The sequence below is a fragment of the Caretta caretta genome, chromosome 2 (assembly GCF_965140235.1).
Source record: "Caretta caretta isolate rCarCar2 chromosome 2, rCarCar1.hap1, whole genome shotgun sequence".
NCBI classification, from domain to species: Eukaryota; Metazoa; Chordata; order Testudines; family Cheloniidae; genus Caretta; species Caretta caretta.
This window is the reverse complement of record NC_134207.1, coordinates 123,849,820-123,872,842: the sequence shown is the minus strand read 5'-3', so window position 1 is coordinate 123,872,842 and position 23,023 is coordinate 123,849,820. Positions and strand designations below refer to the sequence as shown.

The following is a 23,023-nucleotide window of genomic DNA, read 5'->3' as shown; positions in this document are numbered from 1 at the left end:
GTGTTTCAATAAAAGCCAGGCAGAACAGAAAACCTGCCAGTCAGAGTCCCATAAGAAATGTCTGAGAGAAATTAAAAACTGCACAGCATGGCATGCATTATGTGTGTGTGTCTGTATCTATAGCCTCCAGAATACCCAGAAAGCTTTAAAATCAACTATTTTTTTCAATAAGATTCTTTCAAAGCTTTTTATGCAGGTTGTTTGTAGATAACACTTCTATGGGTTTTTGGTTTGTTTACTTGTTTCTGGTGATACCATGAAGATAATCAGTATCATTTAGTACTTTGCACTAGTAGTAGTAATAGTAAATCTCATGGGGTAAGAGTAAAGATAAGATGTGTTTATATAGTACTTGTCATCTTCAAAAGACTTAAAGAATCCATATACCTCGATCACAAAGAGAGACCATCTGACATCTTTGCTGATGGCTGCAGAGGCAGACATTCAGCCCTGTGCAGAAGGCCTATGCACCAAATGAAGTCCCATGTATGCCTTATTTTGAGGACTTCAGTGGCATATAGGCTTTTTGCTGTCCCTCTGCATGGGGGTGAATTTCACCCAGACAGATTTTGTGACATCTTTGTTTCTAAGTGTGACTGTGTGAACCTTTTTTTTTTTTTCTTTTTTCTTAAACAATCTGAAAACAAACCCAGATCTGTTGAGGTTCTCAAGGAGGTGCAGGTTTGCTTGAAATTGGCTTCTATTCTGGGAATTCCATAGTGCCTTTGTGCATTGTGGGATCTTCAGACCATAAAATGAAGGTCTTTCAGCAGGTTGCTCTCCTGAAGATTTTTCTGTCAATTGGTGGGCACTGGCTGATTTTTGCAGGTGCCCCCACCATGACAGAAAATAAAGGTAATGTGCAAACCAGCTGCCCTCCCTTCTCAGAGGAAATCAGGAGGGAAGGGAGAGACTGCAATCGACCAGATCCCTCTCAAAAGAGAGCAAAAGGAAAGTGTGTGTGTTGGGAGGTGGTTAGGCTGTCTGTTAGGGAAGGGGGCTTGTGAAAGGGTAATGTTGGAAAATTTTGACACACAGATGCTATCATTGGCAGCATGGGCAGCGCCAGCAAGTATCAAAGGCCAGGGCAGGCTAAGCCTGCCCTGAGCCAGGCCATGGCCCAGCCCATGTTCTGCCCCGAGGCCCTGCCTTCCTCCCCCTCTTCCCTGAAGCCTGTAGGGCTCACTAAGCTCCAGCTGACAGTCTGGAGCTCAGGCCCGCTGGCGTCTTGGCCCAGAGCTGGAGAGTCTGGCAGCTCCGCCCAGCGCTGGGTTCTGGTGATGGGAGGGGGGGCCAGCTGGCATGGCTGGGAGGGTGGGCCACGATTCCTTGAGGCTCAGGTGGAAGGACCGGGCTGGCAGGCTAGCCTGCCCTAAGCGGGGGTTCAGTTGATGCCCATGATTGGCAGAGTGGAGGCAGGGTTAATGGCTCAGTATTGTATGAAATTATATAGAGAGCACAAATTGTCCATGAAGTGCCTTAAAAGTGGAGATACATTTTTTGTGCTTGGTGCAGTGGAAAAAGGAAAGATGCAAAGGGTGTGAAATGGTCAAACTGAGTCAGGAAGATGATATTTTTGTAGCAGCCTGTTGAACACCTTTAAGAGACCACATTTGTTGAGGCCAGAAAGGAAGTGGTTGCAGCAGTCGCAGTGCAAGATTATAAAGGTCTGCGTGAGAGTTTTTTCGCTGTGTAGACAGAAAGAAACAGCTGTATCTTAGAGATGTTCTTCAGAAAGAAGTGGGAAGATTTAACAGGACCTAGATATGAATCGATTACTTTCTGATCAATCGATGATGCATCGTGCAGGATATTTCAGTAGTGCCATCATTCAATATTGGTAGCGATCATCGCCTACTGAGAGCCAGACTCACGTTCACTGTGAAGGTGGAGAAAAAGCTGCTGTGTATGGTGAACAGAAGGCACCAACTGGTAGCTTTCGACGAGGCAATCCTGAAGGAAAACATTTCTAGGGAAGATTGGAGCCTTCTGGATGACTGCGACGACGATTATGAGAACTTCAGTAAGACTGAAACGGTGTGTGAAATCAGCTGAGCGTGAAAGACCAAGAAGACTTAGTGGGAGAATCTCGGAGAATACAAAGACTTTATTGGAGAAGATGAGGAAAATGAAAAGAAATGGCAGTGACAGGCTTGAGTACTCCCTTCTCTGCAAGCTCATATGAATGAAGTTGAAGACTTTGAGAAATTTCAAACCGAAAAGCTCCTAAAGGCTGCTGAAGATCGTAAAAGTCTCAAGAAATCCAAATGGGAACTGGACTGTACCGGTCATCATTATCAGCTTTGAAGAACAGGGACAGAGAATCAATAACTGATCAAACAGAGATGGAGGCAATCTGCAGGGATTTCTATACCCAGCTTTTTGCATCCCATATAGACATCCCAATGCCATCACTTCAACAAACCGATGAACACATACTCCCGGTTGTCATCAGCAAAGTCTGTCACACAGTCCATCAAATGAAAGAGGGGAAGGCTCCAGGCAAGGATGGTCTGACAGCAGAAGTGCTTAAGGAAGGAAGTCAGGGACTTTGGAAAGGTCTCACCCAAAGGTTCAGCCGCTACCTGGAAATCCAGAATATATCGTCCAGTTGGAAACAGTCCAATACCATCTTGCTGTATAAGAAAGGTGATTGAGAAAATCTAAGGAACTGTCGCCCCATCTGCCTGCTTTTGCATATCTATAAGTTGTTCACTAAAATAATAACAAATCAACTGTCTCAAAACCTGGATGAACCGCAATTTAGAGAGCAGGCTGGCTTTCGAAGGAATTACAGCACGATAGACCACATCTTTACTTTAAACCAACTACTAGAGCATTCAAGGGAATACAAGTTCCCCTTGTGCATTGCCTTCATGGACTATGAGAAGGCGTTCGACAGCGTAGAGACTAATGCTATTCTTGAAGCTCTTTCAGAACAGGGCATCAGCATGAAATATATCACATTACTAAAGGAAGCAAACTCTGGCTGCAGCACGGACATATCGCTGTTCAATACTCCCCTCCGAATCCCCATCGAGAAAGGTGTGAAACAAGGAGATACAGTTTCAACAAAATTATTCACAGCCTGTCTTGAATTGGTTTTTCGATGAGCAGACTTGAAAAGTGGGATTAATATCAACGGCAACTGGCTAAACCATCTCAGGTTCGCAGATGATATAGTGCTGATAGCCAAAAATATAGCCCAGCTTGAGAGAGTGCTTAAAGAACTGAATGCGAAAAGTAGTCAAGTAGCATTAAAAATGAACCAGTCAAAAACAAAATACATGAGATCAGATGTTCTTCCAAGAACCCAAATAACTTTTGGAGGAGAGCAGATCCAGGAGGTTGATAAATACGTTTATTTGGGCCAGGAAGTCAACATGCGGCACAATCAGAAAGGTGAACTGTCGCACAGAAAAAAAAAAAGCTGTATGGTGCGCATTCAATGACATCAAGGTCATCCTCCAAGGAAAGATCAGCAAAACAACTCATGCAAATCCTTTTAACTCGACCATGCTTCCAGCGATGTTATATGGCAGTGAAACATGGTCACTGACAAAGATTGAAGAACATCAACTGTCTGTCACACAGAGGGGAATGGAACGAACATTTCTGGGCATTTAGCTCCGCGATCACATCCCCAACAAAATAATAAGGCAGCAGTCTGGAGTGTGAGTCGTTGTTGAAAGCAGGCTCAGCAAAATGCGGTGGGCGGGACATGTGGCCCAACTCAGCGACAACAGATGGACTGCAGCTATATCCAAGTGATATCTGCGAGAACAGAAATGGCCGCGCGGTCAGCCTCCAAAGAGGTGGAATGATTTCCTAACAAGAAGATATGGACAAACATGGCAAAGGATGGCCAGAGTGAGAGAAGATTGGAAGATGTGTTGTGATTGGCTCAGCCTTAACTGATAAAGGATCGACAGTCTATGCAGTCTACGCAGCTATGAGGATCTAGAGAGAGGATTAATTCAAAATCAATGCCAAAGCTACATTGCTGAGTAACAGAGAGGATTGTGTATTGCCTATGCATACTAAGAGGATGGAGAGTTTGTGGGGGAAAGATCTCAGTTTTCACCATGTTGAAGGTTGAGTTGATAGTTAGAAATAAGGAGATATCTGAAAGAGATTTTAGTTTGAACAGGAGGAGACCGTTCTATGTTACCAGCTAAAAGCCAATAGTTAGTCATGTTTTTGAATAGATTTCCCAGAGTTATGGTATGGAGGAAGAAGAAGAGGTGGCCAGGAAAAAAGTCTCTTGTGGGACCCCCACTGAAAGTTTCAGTGAGGGAGGAGAGGATTCCCAAAGGAAATGAGGGAGTGATTAGAGAGTTCGTCGGAGAACCAAGAAAGGATAGTCAGAAAACTGAAGGTAGGATGCATTTTAAAAGAAGAGCATGGCTACTGGTGGTGAACACAGCTGACTGGTTGAGAAAGATGAAGATAGAGTACTCATCCTGAGTTTTGGCCAGGAAGAGGTCATTAGAGACTTCAGAGAGAGGCATTTGCAGCAAGTGGATGCTGGATTCTGATGGGGTCTAGACTGGAGCTGGAAAAAAGAACTCCAGATAGTGATTATAGACCACCCTATGAGATTAGAGGTGAAGGGGAGGAGAAAGATGCAGAGGTAGTTGAAGATGCAAATTAGATCAATATTAGGCCTTTTTTTTAAATGGGGGGAGACTGAACAATGGTTGTATTGTGAGGGGAATGAACTGGGGGGAGAGGCTAGAGAAGGGGATGAGAGTGTGGGGCAAAGGAGAACAAGAGATCAGGTGGGATGTGATCATTGGAGCAGTTGGAGGATTGCAATAAGAGAAAGATGCCTCTATTGTAGCCACTTTGTTTCATAAAATGCACTTGCCATTTTAAGTTCTGTCCTTCACTATCCTTGTTTTGAGTACTTTTTAGAAATAAACAGACTTTGTAGAAATAAAGACTGTGTGGCGTTTGAGCCATAGTATTTACTCACTAATATATGGTACTTCTGCGCTTTCTTGGATGTGGGTGGTACTGGCACTCTTGCCCTGTAGACATGACTCTGAAAGATTTCTCTGTTACCTGTTTCAGTGACATTTTCAAATGTAGAATTTATATAATATAAATTTCTTCCACTATCAATTTTCATATGCATTAGCTTTATGTACCACTTCTTGGAACTATGTGTAGTTTTGTTTTACTACTTTGGAATATGCTTCTTTAAGTTCATGGTCTCTCTCTCTCTCCCCCCTTTGGATGATATCTTATTCTAGTGAATTTTCACAAAATAGAAAATCCAAATCCATTTTCCTGTGTAAGAGAGATACCATACCAATGATAATTGTGCATTGTGTAATTAACACTGACCCTGCAAAATGCCCTAAAATGAATAAAATATAGGATGGGATTAATTTTAAAAGAATCTTAATTATATTACAATAAAATGTTAGAAAAGAGGAATGAAGATTAAGATGAAATCTTCATAATTTTGATTCCTCAAAGCATTTAGCTCCCATTCATGCAAGCTGAATAATGGAAATATCCCATTCCTCCCTCTGTTGCCAAAGAATGAGTGCTTCCTATCGGCCACCTAATGAAGGAATACTGCAACACAGTTTATCATGTACCACAACCCAATCTTCTTTCTTGAGGAATGATGAAGAGAGATGAAGAGGGACAGGAATGAAAAAAGGTAGAGAATAAACTAGCAAGAAACATGAAAGCTACTTCATGACATGAAGTGACCACACAACTATAAAATAGTTGGGTTTGAGCTTTCTGTATTTTTTCTTTAGAACTTGTAACTTATCCTTCATGTCAGTTGCAAAAGACAGACATGTATATGAGCAGATAAGCAATATACACATGTTTATTGCAAGTTTTTTATTACAAGAGAATGTGTAAATAGATGGGAGCATATTAAATTACCTTGTTCAAACAGTGATAGCAAAATATTTTTACATCTCCCCCAAAGACTCTAATCTTTAAGACTACTCAGCATGCTCTAAAATTATTTTTTTTAATTTTGCTTGTTTTGTATGGATCTAACTTTACATATAGTTTCAAGGCAGAGAGAACTTCAAGTATTGGAACTAATATATGCAGTAGTTTATATAAAAATATTTACTCATAGCATCAATAAAATGCCATTTTTAAGGATGGAATCTTATGGATCATCTCAATCTTGAGAGTTAGGGTCATTTTTTTTTTTAATTTAAATTGTCATCCCTTTGGTGATTTGTTTTTAAGGAGAAAATTGAGACCTCTAGGATATCCACATTCATCTATTCTATATGGGGTCTGTGTATTTTAAAGCAGATGAGGTGAGATTGTAAGCACTTTCTCTGAAGTGCTGGGTGCTCTCAACTCTGACTTCAGTGGGAGATGAGGGTGCTCAGCATCTTGCCTGATTGAGGCCTTATCTTTTTTTTTTTTCCAGTAGGAATGTAAGATCACTCCCTCCTCCCCCGCTCCTTTTTTCCCATCCTTCCACTGTGTATCACATAATACTTCTTAGGAAAACAGTCACAGGCACATTACTCAAACTTTTTTTTGTGAAAAAAACGACACAAATATTGAACTGTAAAAATTAAGGTATGCAAGTAGCATCTATTTTAATAAAACATTTTTTGATATTCAAAATCAACTGTAAACATAAAATTGAGAACCTCACATTGTTTTTTTCCAGTGCTCACTCTGTATATTATAGAATTATCTTGTGCTATCTGTCATCAGTACAGCATTATGTACTCTATATCTATTCATCCTAAATTATAACCTTATGCAATAAACAGTATCTGCATTTTATTTTCATGGTGCCATGGCATACAACATAATCAAAGTACCTTCACTGCAGCCTCCACACCATTAAAGCTGTCTCATATATGTTTATTGTGACTTCTTTTTTCTTATAGCAGTATAACTTCGAAAAATAAATAAATTAAGGGGAGGGAGGTAGAGACTACATACAGACTGATTCCAACATATTACAGGAGTGGCATGGATTTACATTTAAAAAAAAATCTTATCCTATATATTCTTAACATGTGATCTCAAAATAAAGATGTACATATCATCTGCAAGTATAGTATCCATGCTAAACAATATGTATTACATTGAGAATAAATACATTAGTATGGAAACATTTCCACACTTAACTAAAAGACTTGATTCTGGCTACAGGTCTTTGGGATTTTGATTAAAATTGCAACTGTGTTAACTTTCTGGAATATTGTTACATGTGCTCATGATCATTCTCCTCAATAAGATTATATTTTGCCTTATCAGAAACACACTGAGACTTAGACATTGACAGACAGTAGCAGCGAGAGACAATTCTGGCTCTCTAGAATGTTTCATTAAAAGTCACCAATCAACCTGAGTCCAGAGATGAATATACAATAGAAGAAAACTGGATAAAATATTGGCTGTCAAAATATATATTTATCACAATTGTAACTTATCATTTATATTGAACGTGACACCAAACAACATCAAGACTTCCAAACTGTTAATGTAAGAATCTCCATTGCATTCTTTCTTTCTTTTTTTGCAGTGTCATTGTAGCTGTGTTGGTATCAGTATACTAGAGCTAGGTGGGTCTAAGATGGGTGAGGTAATATCTTTTATTGCACCAACTTCCATTGGTGAAAGAGACAAGCTTTCGAACTTACCTAGACCTGAAAAAGAGCTGTGTGTAACCTCAAAAGCTTGTCTCTTTCACCAACAGAAGTTGGTCCAATAATGATATCCTCACCTACTTTCTCTCGTGTGCGCGCTCCCGTTTTTTATACTGAACTGATTATATAGCTATGAATGTTTATGAAAAATGCATGTCCCTAAGATTCCTCAGGTATATTTCTGTGACCTTAGTTCTGCTAAATAATCAAGGCAATTAAAAAAAATCTAAACTGTGCAATCAATCTTCATAGTAGATTTCATCGCAAAGAGGCTGGATGTTCCAGGAAATCAATAATGGGAATTAGTCTTCAATGGCAAACTGACTGATTTGGGTAGAGATTATATGGTTTCTATTCTGCACTGAAGTTAGTGGAGTTACTTGAGATCTGACCCAGTGTAACTGAGAATGGAATTGGGCTGTAGGCTGGTAGTGACTAGAAGGTATTGCCACCTGACAGCTGTTCAGCATATATGAAATGAGCTGCAGTCTCATTCTAGTACCGAGTGAACATCTTTTTCACTCCAAAGTTGGTGCTAATTTGTACCCTTACTACAATATCTGCAGAAAGATGAAGGATCGAATGGGCATAGAGTTAGGAACCTTCTCACCCCTAGAGGTGGTTATTCCAGGTCACCACTGAGGCAAATTGGTAGGGAGCATGGAATGCATCTCCTGTGTACCTGTGCTGCCTCTGCTGTAGCAGTTCTGTGGTTAGACAGAGTATTTGAGTTTTCATTGCTGTCAGTTGCATACCAGTTTCATGACCACCACAGACATTTGAAAAAAGTTTAAAAAGGAAGGGTTTTTAGAGGATTATTTAATGGATTTTTTCAATCTTCTACAAGAAATCGTATTTACACTTATATCTGTAAGATCAAAGAATATTTATTAATTAGAACTGAGCTTTCTCAAGGAAACAAAGCTTTCCTCTGTTAGAAAAATAAAGCTTTGTATCCCAGTATTTTCAGACTACCTAACAAGTGTGTTTTAAAGCTGTCATGTTGTCCTTGTCTTTCCCCATAAATTCCCATTCAGTCCTGAACAGGGATGGTGCATCTTTTAAATCCTCCTAAGACATATTCTCTGTAAAAAGATGTCTCTGGTACACACTGCTGCTTTTCCCAGGACCTGAGATGTGTGTGGAATCGAAAGCCAGTGGGGTTCCCCAGAGGTGCCAAGTCAAAATGGCAGGGTCTGAACCACAGGGTGCCAACTGGACACTAATTACTTGCATCTGGTGGTGTTCCAGACAGCTCCGCAGAGGGACGGAGTGCACATTCCTGGCACCAATTGGCTAATTCAATTTACTTCAACAGCATTCGCCTCTGTCAGAATATTCATGAGCAGCAGAATGAGTACCAGTGGCACAGGCAGCCAGCAGCCACTTAGACTAGGGAAGGAGCAAGGGCGAAGGAGGAGGGGAAGAGGTGCCTGCCACAAACTCGAGAGGAGCTGATCAGGAGGAGCCTCCATCTCCACCGGCTCTGAGCTGAGAGTTGGCAGAGACGAGGGACCGGGGGCGGGGGGGAGAGAAACCCCATCGTCACTGCAGCCCAGGGGGAAGCAGAAATCTAGCCCTTTGTGAGCGCTGGGGGCAGGAGGGGGAAGCTGTGCGTCCCCCTCCCCCTTCCCCCCCCCCCCCCTGAGGTGGGCTCAGGAGTGGACTTCGCTTCTCGGACGACAGTGGCCGTGGCGGGGGGCGCTGGGATGTGAGCGGGGACCCCAGCGAGGAGGAAGGTCGCCAGGAGGGTTCCCGGGGAGCTCCTGCCACACACCGCGCAAGGTACCCGCGGGGTAACACCGGAGGCTCCCTTGCCGAGCACCGTGGGAGGCAGAGGGAAGGGGCGCGGGGCTGCCGCTGCTCTCGAGTTTGGCTGGGACGTTTTCAGGTGCGCTGACGGCGGGGCTGCCTCCGCCCTGCCACGAGCTTCTCCCTCCAACTTCCCCGGCGGCTCGGGCCAAAGGGCCGGGGAGGGGGGGGAGCCGCCTCCGCAGCGCCAGGCTGAGCAGCGCCTCGGGTGCGGGGGACGTGTCCCAGGCCCGCCGGCTCCGGGGTGGTCCCCTCTGCTCTGCTGCGTGCCGGGGGAGCCGCATACGGGGAAACCCCCCAGGGAAAGGAGCCCGGTGGAGGCGGGGAGGTGGTTGCACAGAGAACTCTTCTACAGGCGGCCGCCCCATGGAGATGCAGCCAAGGATCAGACACTGGGGCGCGGCGGCCGGGGGGGGGGGGGGGGAGTCTTGCAAGCCCGAGAGAGCGCGGGGCGCCTGCGGGGGGTGGGGGGGCATGCCGAGCAGGGGGCCGAGAGTGTGGGGAGCCATGGGCTGGGGGCAAGGGGGGGGGGGGTTGCCCAGTGGAAGCCCTGAACACAGGGGCATTATAGGAGCAGGAGGGAGCCCTGCCCATGGGGTGATTTGGGGGAGCCCTCTAGGGAGCAGGGCACTCGCTGTTGCCAGCCCTCTTTCCCTCCCCCCGCCCTTAGAGCCAGGGGAGACTAAATGGAGCTGTGAGCAAAGTGTGCGGGAAACTCTCCCCCTTTCTGTTTTCACTTTTTTTCCTCCTGTGAACCAAGTTTGGTTCTTCTTCCGTGGCTCTCACTGGCCGCGGTGGCCCCTCCCGGCCCGTCCCCCCGCCGGGCAGCCTGCGGTGAAGGGCTCTCGAGCCGCCGACTTGGTGGGACTCTGCTGGGTGTTGCTAGAGGAGGGGAAGGGGTAACAGAAAATAAATGTGAAAGAGATACGGAAGGAAGAGACCAATGGCTGGGCCATAAATCAGCCAGTATACACAAGGAGTTGATGAGAATAGATCTTTTCACCCTCAAAACAAAACAAACAAACAAAAAAACCCACTTTGGGAAGGGGAGGGGGGAACCAAGAAGGTTGGTTATTGGCACCCAGCTCTGAAACCAAGGCAGCTGATGCTGAGCGGAGCCAAGGGGTGCAGTTCTTCTTAGTTAGTTTCAAAACAGCAAGACAGCCTCTGCCAAAGATTGCTGTAAACACTGAATAAAGATTTCATTGTGGGCTGGTGTGACTGGAATAATTAGGCCGTTAATTGTTCATTCTGATCCGAAGGTGCGGGAATCAGTAGGGCACAGTAGCCACAAAATGAGAGAAAGGGAGAGAAAATAGCAACATGCAACATTTATCACTTGCTCCGCTTCTGCAGTACTTTGAATCCCAGAGCCCAGGGGTCGTTATCTATTTAACAAAAGGGCATCTCTGTGAAACTGCAGTTTAAATATGCATTACTGCCATTTTCTCTTCTTAGTTTTTATGCTGGACACAATCGAGTGATGAGTTGTTTTTTTAATCCCGTTTTAGAGAAGTAAAATGTAAATATGCCTGGAGAATGAACATCCTAACTAGACTGACTAATACCAATTAATGCATTTTACTTATGTGCACACTTTATTGCCAACTCAGCAGGGATGGCCTCTAATGGTGTCATCTTTTGTGCTGCTGTAAGGCTTTTCAAACAGGCATGCAAGATTTTAACAGTAAACTGTTTGCGTTTTAACTTTGTAATTATGTCCAGGTTTAAAACATGTTACTCAGAATGATTTCTCTTTCATGAAAAACTGGTGAAATAACCCTTACTACACTTTTGCTTTTCTATATGATGTAACAGAAAACCCCATGCTTGCTAGTGCTAAAGGTGATTTTAGTAGTCAAGCAAAGTACATAGGCAGTAGACTGACAGTATTGATATTTACTAAAAAATGGTGCTGTAAGTGAAAAGTGGTTGTAAACTATTTCCTAAGTAGCATACAACAAGAGATACCTGTACAAAAAAAGAAAGTAGTGATATGTCTAATCAGAGAGAATGGAAGAGCAGGGTATTAAAACAAAGTTGATGAAGTCATAATCATCTGAGCAAAATCACAGGATGATTTGAAGTCTAATGTTATAAAGGAAACAGATTCAGCTTTCGTGTGACTCCACTGACTTCAAAGAAGTTACACCAGGGATGAATTTGGCTCACAGATTTTAGTACAGATATCCATCCATTATATATTACTAAATAAAAAAAGATTTTGGCACTGGACAATGTTTAATCAGAACCACAATTAGTATATTTTTCATCTGTATACATAAGGAAGCCAGAGTATAGGAAGTACCAGTAAGATAACGGTGGAGTGAGCTTTCACTTTGCTGTCCAAATCATAGTGTTGTATTTTTCTGAGTTTGCCTAAGACTTTGAGATACACTTGTGAGATTTTTGCATTAAGGGATGGGGAGAAAACAGGATACATGTTAAAGTGCTACAACTGTATATGTAATTAAATAAAATAATGTAGTCTCTATTCAAATCCCAAATTATCTGAGGATGGACTGAGTGAGCACTGCAGTGTTTGGCCCAAAGTGGGGTGTTGGGAGGAACTCACCTGGATACTAAAAGACCGCAGTGAAAATGCACTTCACAAACGTTCTGATGAAGTTGTCAAAATTGCATTGTCATAATCCAATGATGGATTGAGGATAAATTCTTTATTTCTGATTTAATTGTAATCCCTGTTGTGAGGAACAGTTTTCAAGGCAATCTGCCAACCTGTTCCTATTTACCAGAACTTTCTACAAGGGAATATTGCTAACCGTATCTGGATCGACCCACTTTTAGAAACCTAAGAACATTTTACTGAAATATCCTCTAGAGGTAGAAAGACAAAATGTATAGTGAAAACTATAAGAGACACTACTGACCTTGAGTCATCGCCAGTGGTGTTTCATTAGGGAACTCTTATAAAGAATCTTAACTTTATAGTGCATCAATTAGTTAAGTGCTGTGTTTAATTTTAGAATAATTTCTGGAGCCACGACTGAAGACCAGTAAAGTTTTGTCATAAGTCTAATGTTTCTTATATTTAATAAACATAAACATATACAAAATCTATGGTTGTTAAATAAGACATGAAAAACATGCCTTAAGAACCATGATAATCATGGGGAAACTATCTTATGCCCAAATAAACTTGTTAGTCTCTAAGGTGCCACAAGGACTCCTCATTGTTTCAGCTATACATAGAGGTTTACACAATTTTATGTATTGAAATCATTAGTCATTGGTTTGTAGTTAAATGCCGAATAATACCTTGTACATAAGTTATGTGAAATGCACAGTACATCTCCAAAATAAAATTGCATTTTCACATACATAATTGTTATTCATAGCAAGTAGTCTCACAAACAGATTACATCCCTGTAAGTACTGAGTCTGTCAGGCCAATTCTGACTAAATTACTGCATGTCCTCTATTGTATAAACTAATTAAAGGGTAATTAATAAAATGATTATTTAATTCCATGGCAATGACTACATCTGGTTGTCATAGCAGAGTTTGTTTGACATATGGTTGAATGGTCAGACATTACATTGTATGATAGCAACATTTGTGCAGAACACCTAGCAAGACAGCAGAATTTTAATCCTTAAGGCTTTAATTTCAAGACTCTGTGCCAAGGTGTTATTGAATTTGTTTGCTTATACTCTTCATCTAATCTTCCTAGACCTAATATAAAATAATTTAGCCCTTCAGCAAAATTTAAATGAGCTAACCTCATGAGGGACTTAAGTTGGAACTGAAAGATAAAATACTCAGATTTACTTACTTAGTCAAATGAATTGGATGTTGTTAGTTCATTTTCTAGTGGACAGTATATGTTAATACTGTACACTGGCAAAGAAAAGCCATGATGGAATTAGCATTGAGACTAAATTATCTCTTCTCCTCCTCCCCTCCCATCACCTCTGCCTTACAGATGTATACCAGGATGAGGTTGTGGTCAAAATGACATGGAGAAATCTGCATTGCAGCCTTCTCCGACTGTACCTTGCATCTGTAGGTGTACCAAAACTTCAGTTCCCAAAACTCTTAGTACAAACAGTATCGGTAAAATACACACACAATTTAAAATGTTCTTTTAGTAAAATAAATAATATAAATGTGTGTGTATATATACATGATATACAGGATAACTATACACATACTCTGAAAGATCAGTGGTTGAGATTTTCAAAGGAGTCTAGGGGTTTTAAACATACCTTTAATGTGTCTAAACCCCCTAACCTGCTTTGAAAATCACAACCACTGATCTTTCACAGTAGGCTTATGTGTGTGTCTTTTGAAAGTGCTAACCACAAGTAGTCATGGTTCTGACTGAGTATAGCAAAACGAGAGAGAAGAAGAAATGAAGCAATAAATTAACATTTTCATTTATAAATTACACAAAAATGGTTATTTTTTTCAGAGAAAGAAAAGTAAAAGGGTGTATGAAACTGAATGATCTCATTCGTGTCTTCCTTATTTCATGTACACCATCATGAATGAACAGTTTCTTCACTGGGTAGTCATGATTGCTCATCACCTCCCAAGGTCAGGTGCAGAGTTTGGCCAATGATGCATATAAAGCACTGTTTGTCTGTTTCTCTGAGAGTCTGAGTCCTGTTTCTTGAGATTTTCCAGTTAGACTGATCTATCTCATTTTAATTCTAACCATGTAACTCATTAACACCTGGAAAATCTTTTTATAGCATCTAACTGCATCATATGCATTGTCCAACACATGTACTCTTAATAGGGCTTTCACTGTGGCATTGTCAAAGAACCCTTATGTCACAGCTGGGAACATGAATCTGTCATGTCAGCACTGTACCTTGTTTTAGAAAGCGATAGTGTATGAATGTATTTTATGAAGAGAAGTTAAATGTGCTCATGTACTGATCATTAGCAAGCAAGAAATTGAAGCTTATTTTTTATATAAAGATTAAAACTAGTATTAGCAGAGTGCTCTGTACACTAACACTACTGCCTCTAAGGCATTGTATTTAAGGAAAAGCAAGACATGAGGCAAGACAATCATGTCTTCGTATTTTATTGGTGTAATGTGGCTAGTTAAGGATATATCATCATTTACATTTCTTTTAAGAAAATGCCAGATGTTTATAACTCAGCTGTGATAACTTGTCTGAGGCTGAAAGCTGATATGAAAGTCCTTAGTCTGGGAATATTTGTCTTTTAAACACATTTAATTTAAGTAATTTGGCAATTTTAAAAGATGAGTGGAAGGAAATTATCTCTAATTTCATATGCTATTTTTGTTTGCACCTACAAAATGATTGCAAAAGCAATTGAATAAGAATATTTTGTAGGTTATGAATCATAGTATCTTGGGTGTTTTGTTTTGTTGTTTTTTTAATTAAAGCAATAGAGGTATACGTTTGTAAAAATGTCTTCAACACTAAGACAAGACCTACTTTTGCGTAAGGATTAATATATATACATGTGCATTTTCATTTGTGAATTAATCACTGTTTTAAAATTCACCATCTCTTGTTGACACTATAGAGCATGTCAATATGGTAATTCTCTGGTAGAGCTCACTAAGTACACATTGACATGATAGACTATGAGTACTGTGAAGGAAGAAATACAGTTTCTGATGTCAATGATCTGTGGATGAAAGGAGCATTTCATACATTTCCAATATGGTCTATTTTTCTTTTTTGAACTAATGTTTTAAAAAAGCAAACTAATATAATGATAGTTCACACACTGCACCCATTAAAGGTACTTCAAGTGTTTAGAAATAAAGTTACACTGTCAAATGCCCTTTTACAGGTTTAAAATATTTGTCTCCATTGTTTTTAATACTTTCTCAGAACCTTGAAAATGAAGGGCCCAATCCTGTAGCCGTGAGGAAGTCAAAGCTCCCACTGATATCAGTGAAAACATTCCAGTTTAAAGCAACAAATTAGGCTCTGAATTTTCTTCTCTTTTGATTCTTTCCTTCTGCCATTGGTCACTATTTCTGGGGGTTTCTGTTTTTTCTAATAGTATTTGAAGACCCAAAAATATTTTTTGTCTGTCTCCCTGTTTATTCACACACACCCCATTATCATCAGAAGTCTGGGGATAGGGTTTGTTAGATAGTTGCTGTCTGGGGCCAGCAGAGGGCACATACAACTTTGTTTTTGAGTAGGTCCTTTGTGTAAACCGCTTTTTTTTTCTTACGTGGTGAAGTATGTTTAACAGAATTTGTTGGGGATTTGTAAGGATTCATGTTGGTGAGCTCTATTACAGCTAGCCAGCGGGCCTGCTATAGTAAGTGCTCACCAACATGAATAAAGTTTGCACAATCAAGTCCTAAGAATCGTAAAGACACAGTCCATGAGATTCTAACAGTTCTAAAGTAAGTAACTCTTTGGGACTAAATTATTCAACATGATTTTTTTAAATCTACTACAGTAGCAATTCAGAGGTAAAAATGAAACTATATAATTAACGTCTCCTGTATGCCTAAGTATTTTAGCACTTGTAGCATATAGTGGATTCCTAAAACATGTAACTTGGACACAATGGGGCATGTTAAAGATGGATTGAAAGGCTTACCTATAAATCTTCTTGCTTGTGTAGTTTTGATTCAGAATTGCTGTCATGAAAATTAAAATAGCAGTAGTAGAACACCATTTGGCAAATCTTATAAAATTGGTATATAGACACCTCACTAGGTGGTGGTGGTGGTTTACTGAGTGCCTTCTGTGTGCTTAGCACTATACAAATATAAAACAAGACATAGGATACATTTTTTCAAAAGCACTTAATTGACCTAGGAACTTACTTTCAAGACTTCCAATGTGTGTTAGACACTGAAGAACCTGTTTTCTTTTTAAAATGGGAGGCTCCTAAGCCTCTTGGGCACTTTTTTTGAAAATTTTACCCATAGTCCTTGTGCCATAGAGCTTACAATCTAAATAAGATGTACACAACACCATTCCAACATATATGCTACATGGGATAATGTGATGGGCTAATATTTCAAAGCCTTGTGGAAGAAGAGGGTTTTTAAGGATGTAATTGAAGAAATGAGAGAGATCCATGCATGGAAAGGGCATGGAGATGGGTATGGGGAAAGAATGTAAAAGGTCCTAGACAGGGTAGTGTGGGAGGAATGTAAGTAGTGTGGGGGAGAGAGAATAGAAGGAAGCAGCAGTAGAGAAAATGGAATGAAGAAGGGACTTGAAGGTGAAATATGAAGCTTGATCTTGATGCAGAAAACAAGAGGGGAGACCTGTCAAATGACTCCCAGGTTGCTGGAACAAGATAAATTTATCAACACTACTTTGTATGTACTGGATCAAAGAACTGCAGAGAAGAGGAGGTTGCTATAGTAAAAGAGAGATGATAAATGTGATAATCCCCAGGGCTGAAGAGAGAAGGATAGACTGCAGAGGTGAAAGAAAGAGAATTTGGTGAAAGCATGGGTCGGATATATGTAGAAATAGGAGACAAATGGCAATTAGGTTGTGTGATACAACATGGCCAGAGGGCAGCAGGAGAGTGTTAGAAGGGAGCCTTATTCCATGTAGTGGGAAGAAAGTTTGCTATAAATTAATTAAAGCACTTTGAAGCCAATTAAAGCACCTGAAGCCAGTCATATGATAAAAACTCCCTGCTTCAATCAGACAAGAGGAGGAATTGAAGCAGAGTGGATTGGTGTTGGAGCAGAGAGCAGTTTGGAGGAGTTGAAGCAGAGTGGATTGGCGTTGGAGCAGAGAGCAGTTTGGAGGAGTTGAAGCAGAATGGATTGGCGTTGGAGCAGAGAGCAGTTTGGAGGAGTTGAAACAGAGTGGATTGGCGTTGGAGCAAAGAGCAGTTTGGAGGAGTTGAAACAGAGTGGATTGGCGTTGGAGCAAAGAGCAGTTTGGAGAAGTGCTGTGGTGGGCTAAGAAGACCAAGACCCTAGGTAAAGAGACACCTGGTTTGTGCAGAGGGAGGGCAGGAAGCCCCACAAGCTGAAGGGCAGGAGAGGGAGGTAGCCCAGGGGAAGGAACCGCTAGTTCTAGGGGTTTACCGCTATGCCTAGGGCTGGGACCCAGAGTAGAGGGCGGGCCCGGGTCTCTTCCTCTCCACTCCCCTCCTCTAGGACACTAGTGGGGCAGTTAATACCCCAGTTCAGGGGCAAGAAACAGTGTCCTGAACCTCCCCTCAGAAGAGAAAGTGCGAGACCCATCATAGTAGTGCCAGCAATTTGCCACACGTGGTGTAAGGAGTGGGATCTACGCGCTGGGCACTTAAACCAGGGTTAGCCAAAACCCTCCCATCCCTAAGATGGACGACATGGTCAAGGCCCTAATACAAGCCACCACAGCCCAGCGGACATATTACAACCATCGGGCAAAAGTACGGGTGATGGTGCTAGTGCTGACAGCAGAAAGCAAGCTCCTAGCCAGCTGGCATGGACCATATGAGATAGTGGAAGCCATTCGGGAGGTGGACTATAAGGTCAGACAACCAGACCACCGAAGGCCAGAGCAAATTTACCACATCAACTTACTGAAGCCCTAGCATGACCGAGAGATGTGCCTGGTCATTCGAGGAGCTCCACCCCAGACAGATGACCCACAGGGGCAGGTGAAGATATCTCCTGAGTTAACTCCAGAACAATGAACAGAGGTCATTGATATGATCCAACAGAACCAGGACGTGTTCTGTACACAGCCGGGCCATACGACACTAGTCCAAAATCATATTGTCACCAGGCCCGGAGTAAGGGTGACAATAAGACAGTACCAGATACCAGAAGCTAAAAGGGAAGAAATTAGGACAGAAGTGAAGAAGATGCTGGAACTCGGGGTTATTGAGGAATCCCACAGCCAGTGGTCTAGCCCTATCGTCCTAGTCCCCAAGCCTGACAGCACCCTGAGGTTTTGCAATGACTTCCAGAAGTTGAATGAAGTATCCCAATTTGATGCCTATCCGATACCACACATTGATGCGCTAGTTGATCAGTTAGGCAAGGCCCAGTACCTAACCACCCTGGACCTGACCAAAGGATATTGGCAAATTCCCCTGGCCGAGAATGCCAAGGAAAAGACTGCCTTCTCTACACCTGATGGCCTGTTCCAATACACTGTCCTCCCTTTCAGACTCCATGGGGCCCCTGCAACATTCCAATGACTTATGGACAAATTGCTGCGACCCCATGCCAAGTATGCCACCACCTGTCTAGACGACATAGTCATCCATAGCCCTGACTGGGAAACGCACCTAGGAAAAGTAGAAGCAGTGCTAGACGCCCTGCGGAAGGCCAGCCTCACTGCCAACCCTCTCAAGTGCATTATAGGACTAGCTGAGGCCAGATACCTCGGGTATGTAGTAAGGAGAGGTTTGGTGAAACCCCAAAGGAATAAAGTGGAGGCAATACAAGGTTGGCCTCAACCAATCTGCAAAAAGCAGGTCAGAGCATTTCTAGGGATAGTAGGATACTATCGGAGATTCATCCCTCATTTCGCCACAAGAGCAGGGCCATTGACGGATTTGATAAAGGCTCGGGACGCCGAGATAGTAAAGTAGACTAATGCGGCAAAAGGAGCATTTGCAGATTTAAGGACAGCCCTTTGCTGCCATCCAGTACTTATAGCCCCAGACTTCGAGAAGGAATTCATCCTACAAACAGATGCCTCGGTGGTAGGGCTAGGAGCGTCCTTTTGCAGATGGTAGGGAAGGAGGAACACCCTATCTTGTATGTCCTCAGGGAACAAAGGACGCCGTCGTTGAAAAGGAATGTCTGGCGGTAAAATGGGCTATGGAGACTCTCCGCTACTACCTACTGGGGCGGCGGTTTACCCTCGTGACAGACCACACCCCACTCCAGTGGATGCACAGAAACAAGGAGAAGAATGCAAGAGTGACTAGGTGGTTCCTATCCCTGCAGCCCTTCCATTTCCGGGTACAGCACAGGGCCGGAAGCCAACACGGCAACACTGATGGCCTATCACGACAGCACTGCCTCTCATCCCAAGTAGCCCAACCCCATGGTGTTGAGCAAGGGGCAGGGGGAATATGAGATACAGCATGGCCAGAGGGCAGCAGGAGAGTGTTAGAAGGGAGCTTTATTCCCTGTAGAGGGAACAAAGTTTGCTATACATTAATTGAAGCACCTGAAGCCAATTAAACCACCTGAAGCCAGTCACATGATAAAGCCTGCTTCAATCAGACAAGAGGAGGAGTTGAAGCAGAGTGGATTGGTGTTGGAGCAGAGAGCAGTTTGGAGAAGTGCTGTGGTGGGCTAAGAAGACCAAGACCCTAGCTAAAGGGACACCTATTTTGTGCAGAGGGAGGGCAGGAAGCCCCACAAGCTGAAGAGCAGGAGAGGGAAGTAGCCCAGGGGAAGGAACCGCTAGTTCTAGTGGTTTACTGCTATCACTAGGGCCTGTGGGCTGGGACCCGGAATAGAGGGTGGGCCCGGGTCCCTCCCTCTCCGTTTCCCTCCTCTAGGACACTAATGAGGCAGTTAATACCCAGTTCAGGGACAAGAAACGGTGCCCTGAACCCCCCCTCAGAAGAGAAAGCACGAGACCCATCATCATAGTGCCAGCAATTTGCACAGTTGTGACATAATATGAAGCTAGGTGAAACAGTTTAAGGTTATATACCAAGATTCAAACTAGTCTGGTGTTGTCTAGATTTTTATGAGACATCTTTGGGACATATACAGTTCAAGAGATTAATGGGTTTTATAAAAAGGTAGATTCAATTTTTTCCATGTTGAGTTTGAGGCAATAGTTCCTTTAGGAGGAGATGTGAGAGAGGCAGCTAGAGATATGATATTGCTATGTGTAGAGATCGTGGGTAGGAAATCAAATTTGGAGTCCTCCATATAGAGATGATAGCCCAAACCATCTTTTGTATACAGCGCAGGCCTCACACAGGGCCAAATTCTGTTCACTCAGTCTTATGTAAATCCAGAGAAACATCTCTGAACTCAATGGAAGTGCACCAGATTTACCTTGTTGTAACTGAGAGCACAATTTGTCCTGAGATGTCCATCGGACTCTTTAGGAACATTAGTTATGTAAACTTTATATGAGATGTGTGTGTGCACCTTATGTTATAGAATAAGGAACTAGGCACTCAAGTTCAAATATCCTGTAAAGGGTGATGACATATCAAAGTTTCAAAGAAAACAAATTGATCAGCTCTATGTTATTGAGTTGTCAACTCCTGCCTCTGGTCTGCCTATGAAGCCAGCCTTCATTGCCTGTTAATCCATTTTTCCCTTAAACTCCTGCAGGCTTTGTGCCATGCTGCCCAATATACATGGAAGGATCTCTCCTTAGAACTCACCTCTACTGTGATGCCAATGAAACACTTGACAATAGCTAGGCAATGGGTATACTGAGATTAGTGCTTAATGGTGTCAAAAATAATTATCTTCTCTTCTCCTCATCTTCACCCAGTTCATTTGTTTCTCATTAAATGCTAAGATTGTAAGATCTTTGGGGGAGAGACTGCCTTTTTATTACATGAGTAGAGCAAAGGGTTCTTGATTCCTAACTGGGCACTCTAGGTGCTACTGTAGTATAGTCAAATATGAAAACGTAGTAAAGAAATTTATTAAAAATCTATAAACCTTGAATCTGCATTTTGTTCAAAATCTGTTGCTAATTTATTCCACTGATAATGCATGTTCATATCAAATGTAAGTAAAAATATAGGGTTTAATTGTTTCTTCACATATCAAGTTAATGAAACCTGTACATTTATCTTAGATCACCATTTAAAATACTTTTTGTGGTTCTGTTTCTTTTGTAAGTTATTAATATTCTTCAGTTTTAATATCTTGGCAGTGTACAGTGTTTGTTACCTAAGATGATTGCGCTTGCCAGCAATTTTTTAGACTATTATGTGATGCCCAAGTGTTTAAAATATGGTCAGATCAAAATATGTATTTAAACTATTAAATCTCTTAACAGACAATAATACCATAGGCCTCTTTATGATGTTGAGGCCCTATCCTGTTCTCGCGGACTTCAGGTATAGAGCTGAGATTTTTAAAGCCACCTGTGGGATTTAGACACTCAAATACACTACTGCAACCTCATTGATTTCAATGGGATTATGCTAGTGTAACTAACAGCACAGATGAAAAAAGGGTCTTTAATTTTAATCCTTATAAAAGGGAACTCTGGGATGAGCTCAGGAAGGCAGGACAATCCATGACATGGTAGAAAAGGTGGAAAGTAGTCCTGAAAAAAAAAAAAGAATCTTCTTCCGGGGTACACAAAAGAATCACTCATTTCTAGTTATATGTTTCCTTCCCTTGGAGTTACGGGCAGGGATTTCAGAATTTTGTAGTCGTTAGGATAATTAAAATGAGATCCCCAAGAGTTTTGGATTATGGGTCCCTTCTTGTCCCATTCATAGATCGTAAACTTTACTGGAGGCTTGTAAGCTTTGTCATCTATGACTCTCATACATTAGGATTGCTTTGCTCTGCTAAGGCAAGATTGTTCCTTACAGTATAGTTTTTGTTTTCCCCACATAGCTTCTTTTCATAGTCTTCTGCCTTCCATGATATAAGTAATTATTTTCTCTCACTTCTTGATAATGAACTCTAATGGGCCTGCTGTTATGCATGTTTTGAGCCTGGGAAGCTTGTCCGCAATATTACACTATAAGTGTGCTACTCAATGCAATTTGCAAGAGGACAAAGCTATAAGGGTAGTAAAGTGGAATTGCATTCACACTTCTCCATCTAATTTATTTCCCATTTTTTACTGGATATGGTATGGTTTAAATGCTGCCCAAAGGACTTGACACCTGTGCAATACATGTGTCCTGTTCTGTGGGTTAAACCTTAAAGGTGATATTCCTTTTGTCCCTTTCCACTAGCTGTCTGGAGATAATTTAAAGATAACATGACATTTTTTTAAAGAATTACGAGGATGATGCCAGTGACCTGACCAGTCTTTTCCCTCTTAATAAAATAGGTTTTACTCCATACTATGATAATATGTAACATAATCTGGGATGATGGACACTTTAAAAATGTTCATAAATAAACGGCTCCTCAAAGCTGCATTTGTGCTATGTGCTCAACTGATACCATGTGTGCACTGAAAGTATCTAGTACAGCTCACAATTATAATCAGTAAAGTGATGCAGGGTATCTTGCTCACATCAGGAGTCTGAGCATTCTTGGGGGCCAGGCTGAGACTGTAAGAAACTCCCACAGGAACCAATGACCATCACAGTCCTTACCACCTTCCTCTTCTTTAGTTTTGACCTGCCTTCTCTAGCATAAACACATAGTAGCATATACATTTGAAAAAAAATCCTGCTGCAACAAAACACTATACTGTACACCAATTGTCGCCCAGGAAGAGGATGTGAGAGAGAGAATGAATGAATGAACGAACCAGTCCTGATGCATGTTAGATGCTTAATGCTTTACTGGAAGGCACTCAGATACTACCATGATGAGGGAGTATAAGAACTTCTGTAGAATAGAATAATCTCTCTCTTACCTTCTCACCAGTCTGAGGTGAGGAGCCTGAGTACCAGTGAAAGCAGTCTAC

General features: G+C 41.8%; 1 protein-coding gene across 2 annotated transcripts in view; it reads left to right on the top strand.

The window, feature by feature from the left end:
* Positions 1–23,023, top strand: part of CDH20 (cadherin 20) — a 246,230-nt gene that overhangs the window by 78,896 nt on the left and 144,311 nt on the right. The window contains exon 1 of one of the 2 annotated variants that reach the window (XM_048839673.2): positions 9,051–9,449. The exons of the other annotated variant lie outside the window; for it this stretch is intronic. The gene's annotated coding sequence lies outside the window, so the exon portion shown is untranslated. Of the gene's footprint in view, positions 1–9,050; positions 9,450–23,023 lie in introns of those variants that run through there. 2 annotated transcript variants of the gene reach the window in all.